Source organism: Marmota marmota, unplaced genomic scaffold (genome assembly GCF_001458135.2).
Source record: "Marmota marmota marmota unplaced genomic scaffold, marMar, whole genome shotgun sequence".
NCBI classification, from domain to species: domain Eukaryota; kingdom Metazoa; phylum Chordata; class Mammalia; order Rodentia; family Sciuridae; genus Marmota; species Marmota marmota.
Genome location: NW_025999913.1, coordinates 4745451 through 4751492, shown reverse-complemented (window position 1 = coordinate 4751492; position 6042 = coordinate 4745451). Strand labels below are relative to the sequence as shown.

The following is a 6042-nucleotide window of genomic DNA, read 5'->3' as shown; positions in this document are numbered from 1 at the left end:
ACAACAGGATGTATTTACTTTCAGCACCTGCCTAAAATTAGCATTTTTTAGCCCAATAATAACAACTCAGGATGCACCTGTTAGTGTGGTTCCAATGGTGGCATTTCTGTTTCTGAATTTTCTGTGGGGTCCCCTTTCCAGAGTGATGACATCTCAGGGCTTGGAGTTATTCTCAGGAGATGGAAGATGAAAGCAGCCATTCTTCCCAGTCAGTAGCAGTTCCTCCTGCCTCGGCTCTCATGATGCTCCCGGGGATGCGGACAGCTTTAGAAACAAAGGTCTTCTCCATTCTCCTCTAGGGCTGCTGTCAGAGGGGGTGCAGCTCCTTGAAGTCTCTGGATGTGCCGCTGGGCAGTGAGGTGACACTGGGTGGTAAATGACCACACCGACCCCGACACCGGTTGCATTATCTGTTTGGAACAGGGCTGTGATTTTGAAGGAGTATTTCTCAAGGAAGCTACCCTCTGTGGGCAGACATGCGACTTCTGATTCATTCCTTCATGCACTCACACAACAAGCACGTACTAAATACCTGTGGTGTGCCAGACTTCATGTCCACACCCTCCTCACATGGAGCTCACAGGCCAGAGGAAGCTGACGCTTCAAAACAACAACAAACTGTTCTACTAAGAGGAATGGAGAGAACGGATATGATATTATGAAGGCAGGGAGGCCTAACCCCTGCTGAGGTCAGAGAAGTCTTTGCTGAGAAAGTTGTATTTACTCCTTTGCTTATAAAAATTCAGTTGTTTCTCTATTTTTAGGGCTTTTTTTTTTAAGCTGGAAACTAGGCTGCTCAGAGGCGGGTAACTAAGCAGGGCCACTTGTAGCAGCCACCATGTGCATATCAGCCTCTTGTGAGGGCTGAGAGTCCAGAGGAAGAGTAGGGTCCACTGAGATGATGCTGGGCAGTGTTGGGAAGAGGGAGTTGGAGGGTCCTGCAGGAACAAAGCACGCTGATTGGTCTGGAGAAGGTAAAGGCTGTGTCAGGTAACAGCCCCAAGTATGTTTGGGAAAGAGATATGATTAGAATGAGGAAGTCCTACATCCAGTGCTTGTTGAGCATCCATTATGTGCCAGACATTTGGGTTCTAGGGAAAGAATGGGAGCATGACAGACACCCTCTGGCCTTCATGGAGCTTCCTGATGGGGAAGAGGACCAACTCACTACCCAAACACATACATCTGCAACAACATGGCATCAGAGTATGAAACGGGCCAGGCAGAAACTCAATTGTGCAGGGGTAGAGAGCTCAGTGGGCAGAGGGAGGCTGCTGCAGAGAGGTGACACCCGAGGTGATGTGGGGGCCAGAGGCCTGGAGGTGCAATAGGGCCAGCCACAGAAGATAAGGGAGGGGAACAAACAGCACAGCAAGTGCAAAGGGCCTGGGGAGGGAAATGCTTGCAGGGATTTCAAATCATCCGACATAACTAGCACGTAGGGAAGCATGGGTCGAGGTGGCACTTTCCCTCGAGGACTTTGAAATCGAAGAGTTGGAATTCTACTCTATGTGAAAAGGAAGCCACAAATGAAAATTGAGAGAAGAAGTGTGATGATCAATTCCAGTGTCGTATGAGGGAAGGATTTGAGTGATTCAAGGGTAAGACATAACAACTGGGTGACTACCATAGTGGACAAGATGAGAAGTAAGCAGGTGGCAGGAGAAAGGAGTAAGCCATTTGGAAGTGACTGGGCTTGCTGATGCGGGTATTGGATCTGGGAGCATCAAGGCACTGCACAGGAAATAAGGGGGGTGGAGGAAATAAGAAAAAGGGGAATAGAGTTTGCATCCAGCTTTCTGGCCTGAACAAACAGTAAGAAAGCAACTTACCTAGGCACAGAAACCGAAGGATGAGCAGATCGCCCTGGGGCACCAAGCTTGGTTTTGGCCCAGCCTGTATGGCAGACGAGAGAAGAGATCGAGTAGACAGAGCTTGGAGAGAGGCCTCAGCAGATAATTCAAATTGCGGTGTTGTCAACATGTAGATAATGTTCAAAGCGTGGCTACGTGTGGGGTCATCCAGGAAATACGCGCCTTTGGACTTTGTAGAAGGAGAAAAGTGAGTTGGAGGTTAATCCTGGACAAACAAGATTGACAGGTTGTGTCAAGGAGCCTGGGGAGTGATGATCAGGTAGCAAGCCAATCAGAGAAGCTGAGAGGAGGGTGAGTTTGGGCGAGGCCAGCGCTGATTGGTCCAACACTGCGGAGGGGCCCGGTAGGATAGCGGAGCAGAGCGTTTACCCAATCTGCAAACGTGGACATCCCTGGTGACTTTTGGAAGAGCAGACTTGGTACATGGTGCGTCTGGAATCCAAGTGGCATGTGTTAAAGGATAAATGGAAAATAAAATGCAGTTAATTATTGAAAGAAATTTTGCTGGGAAGGAAAACGAATGAATTGGGATAGTAAAGGGGGGGGGTGTGAGGTCAAGGGACTTTAAAAAGTTTGGGAATTGGGATACACTCAAGAATATTTGTGCATTGCTCAAAATGATCCCACAGGAGAGTGTAATGGATAATTCATGCAGGGAAGAAAGGGTATTTGAAGGAGCCAAGTGTTTGGGCCAAACACATACGTCTGCAACAAAATGGCATCATTGGGATGGTGGATTAATGTCCTGTCACTTCTATAACAAATACCTACAGACTTGGTGGCTTAAAACAACCTGCATTTATTCTCTTACGGTTCTTGAGGTCAGAAGTCCAAAAATCAGTTTCACGGAATTAAAGTCAAATTGTCAGCTGCACTGAAGGTCCCTCTGGGTGTTCTAGGGAAGAATCTGCTTCCTTGTCTTTTCCAGCACTTTCCGAGAACAGTGCTCCTGTTTACTGCACAATTCCTCCTTTCCCCAATCCAGCAGTGTAGCATATTCAAATCTCTCTGCTTTTGTTAACCTTGCTTCTTCCTCTGTAGTCAGATTTCCCAGCCTCTCTCTTACAATGACACTGTGATCATATTTCAGGGCCACCCAGATAACCTTGAGTGTTTGCCCCATCTCAAGATCCTTAATCACATCTGCAAAGTCTCCACTGTCATCTAAAGTTAATAGCCCGATGTTCTAGGAATCAGGATCTGGATACCTGAGGGAGGCATGATTCTGGGGATCTGGTCTTTGCTGGGCAGGGAACACTTACTCCTCTGGGAAGAGAGGCAAGGTAGCCATGGACGTGTGTAAACTTGCTGAGAAAAGTATGAAGCAAACACTGATGGCTGAGAGGGATGGTGACCTGAGTGGTATGGGGATGGGAGTAGAGGGGAAGCGGAAGCATCCAAAAAACAGTCCGTTGAACTGTCCAGGGAAAGGGGGTCCATTTCAGGGCAGGGATTAGTAGTGACCCAAGGCTTATTTTATGAAGACTGTGATATTTCTGTAGCTGAATTTGGCCACATAGTTAAAACCAGAGTTCACCTGTGTTTCTGGGAAGAACATGGCAAGGCTGTAAGCAAAGGATGAGAACCGTGGGGTCTAGTTTGTCGACAGGCAAGGGAAGATGTGGCAGCCTGAGGGACTGTGGGCAAGTGGCTGCATCAGCAGCTCAGGTGTCAAGGGAAGGGGATGTGCTGCAGGTAAGGTTTCTAGAGCGAGTGAACTGTAAGCCTAGGAGGCCTGGGCAGGCTGGGATGCCTTCTGGCTTCTGTCACTTGAGGTAATCAACTCAAAAAAAGAAAAGGTTTATTTTGGAGGTTCCAGTCCATGATCAGCTGGTCTCATTCCTTTTAGGCTTCCAGTGAGGCAGTACCTCATGGAGGGTGTGGAGGGAAGAACAAAGCCAGGAAGCAAAGAAGAGAGAGTAGGGCTTGGGGTTCTGCAATCCCTTTCAGGGGCATGCCCCCAATGGCCTAAAGACCTCCCAGTAGGCCCCACCTCTTAAAGATTTCAATAGTGTCATCCTGGGGAGCAAGGCTTTAACACATGGGCACTTGGAAGACATTCAAGATCCAAATCATAACACTTTCACTTCAGGTTTTGGAGACAGTGTATATTCTGTTGATGACAAATTCTAGGGTTTCTCTTTATTTTTTATTTTATTTTATTTTAAAGAGAGAGAAAGGGAGAGAGAGAGAATTTCAATATTTATTTTTCAGTTTTCGGTGGACACAACATCTTTGTTTGTATGTGGTGCTAAGGATCGAACCCGGGCTGCATGCATTCCTGGCGAGCGAGCTACCGCTTGAGCCACATCCCCAGCCCCTAGGGTTTCTCTTTAAGAAGAAGTTACTGAGGGACAGATGGGCCATCCCCTTAGATGCTGATAATTTCAGGAATAAAAACAAGAAAAGTATGGCAAGGAATTTTGAGAGCCAGGAACCACAGTCTTCAGTGAATGAGGGGAAGTGACCTGGAGCAATGACCAAACTGGAAGGGCAGAGGGTACCAAACTTTATAACATCAGTTTATCAGGAGCTGAGGGTTTGTAGGAAGAAATGGTTTGGAAAGAACGATGGGGAACAAGGACAGCGATTGACTTCCTTCCTGCCCTGAGGAACTCAAGGTGTGAAAGAACAAGCAGCCAACACTTGAGAGGGTTCCTAGAGCTATGTTTTGTTAAGATGAAAAATAACATTGGTGCTATAAGAAGACCATGTGGTGATCCTTTGTTGGAATTTCCCAGTAGCACATTGGAAGGGTATGGAGGTGTGAGGTTTAGAGAACATAGGATTCAAGTCTGGCAATTGCAGAGTACTGGAGAAAATCCTAGGATTTCTAGCAAAGGTAAGTTTCACAGGAACCCCAGACATGATGGAACCACATCAAATAAGATCTTGATTGGCAGTCTAAGGAATTTGCACTTTACCCCCTATGCCAAGACCACAGAGGCAGTGGTGTGTTAGCCCAATTTTGAGCATCAAATTCTCATAGTCAAAGGCAGACTGTAGGAAAATTAACTTTTGAGCCATGTGAAAGAAGGAGACTCTTAGAAAGCAATTGCAATAGGTCAGGCTTTGAGTTTGTTTAGCATATGAACACTAAGACTGGTGAAAAGAAATGAGGGTTGCCAGAAATGTGATTTCTTTGGATTTAGGGATATGGGGAAATGAAGGAGCAAGTTGGAGATGTCTCACATATTTCAAACTTCAGCAGTTTGAAGAATAGGTTTGGAGGGAAAATGATGGGTTTGTTGTTTGGCAAACCATGGTTAAATGTTCACTTGCAGAGGAAGAATAAAGTCAATGGGTGTTTCCCTTGTAGCTAACCCAGTGTAACAGCCTGGGTTTTCTTGGATTCAGGATAAGCAAGGACCTAGCAGGATCCCAGGAAGTAGCTGGTGATTTTCTCTCTAATTTAGCTTCAGATCCTCAGGGCAGGGCTGGAATCTTTGATTACCATCAGTCCTAAAGTGCAGTGAGCCCACTGTAGCACTGTACATGTGGGCGTAGTAAGATACCACAGTAAGATACTGCCCAGAAGATACCGCTCAGCCATCCACAAAGCCAGTCCACCTAGAACACGGCTGTTGTCATTCATTTTTGTAACCAGGGTGATTTAGGGCACACTAGGACAACAACCAATGCTCCCAGGAGGAATTGTTCTTGACCAGAGGCCTCTTTGGCCTCTTCTCCATTTCACCCTCGAGTTAAGGCGGTACAGGGATAACAGGCCAGGGGCTCACTTGGGATGTGGTTTCATCACACCTCTGTCTGAGCCCAGGTCCAAAATCACAGTTCAGGTCTGGCCAAGAATCTGACTCATACAGGTGCAAACCCCACCCACTTTTGCCCAATTCCCTACGTTCTGCTGACAGCAGCTCTTTTCTTCCTTTGGCCTGAAATCCCGGGGTCTTTGTGTGCCTAACACCGTGGAGGCTGACTCTGCCCTCTGGGGCTCCCCTGCCCGGCCTCCTCCTTCCATCATCGGAGTTGATCTTCGCTGTGGGTAGAGCGGGAAGGCTGGTGAGGGGCCCGGGTTTGGGGAGGGGCAGGAGCCTCGCGGGATGAACCGGAACTTTCCGAGGAAGTGCGCGAGGCCGCGCTCGGAAGGCTCTCCCGGCCCCAGCGCCCCAGTCTCGGCTCCCAGCCTCGCGCTCCCCGCGCGCCTACC

At 47.8% G+C, this 6042-nt stretch overlaps 1 protein-coding gene across 1 annotated transcript in view; it reads left to right on the top strand.

Annotated features, from left to right (window-relative positions):
- Positions 1–5854: 5854 nt before the first annotated feature.
- The window catches only part of Txndc5 (thioredoxin domain containing 5), a 25674-nt gene continuing 25486 nt past the window's right edge, over positions 5855–6042 (top strand). Inside the window, exon 1 of the mRNA XM_048799765.1 lies at positions 5855–5873. The gene's annotated coding sequence lies outside the window, so the exon portion shown is untranslated. The remainder of the gene's footprint in view (positions 5874–6042) is intronic.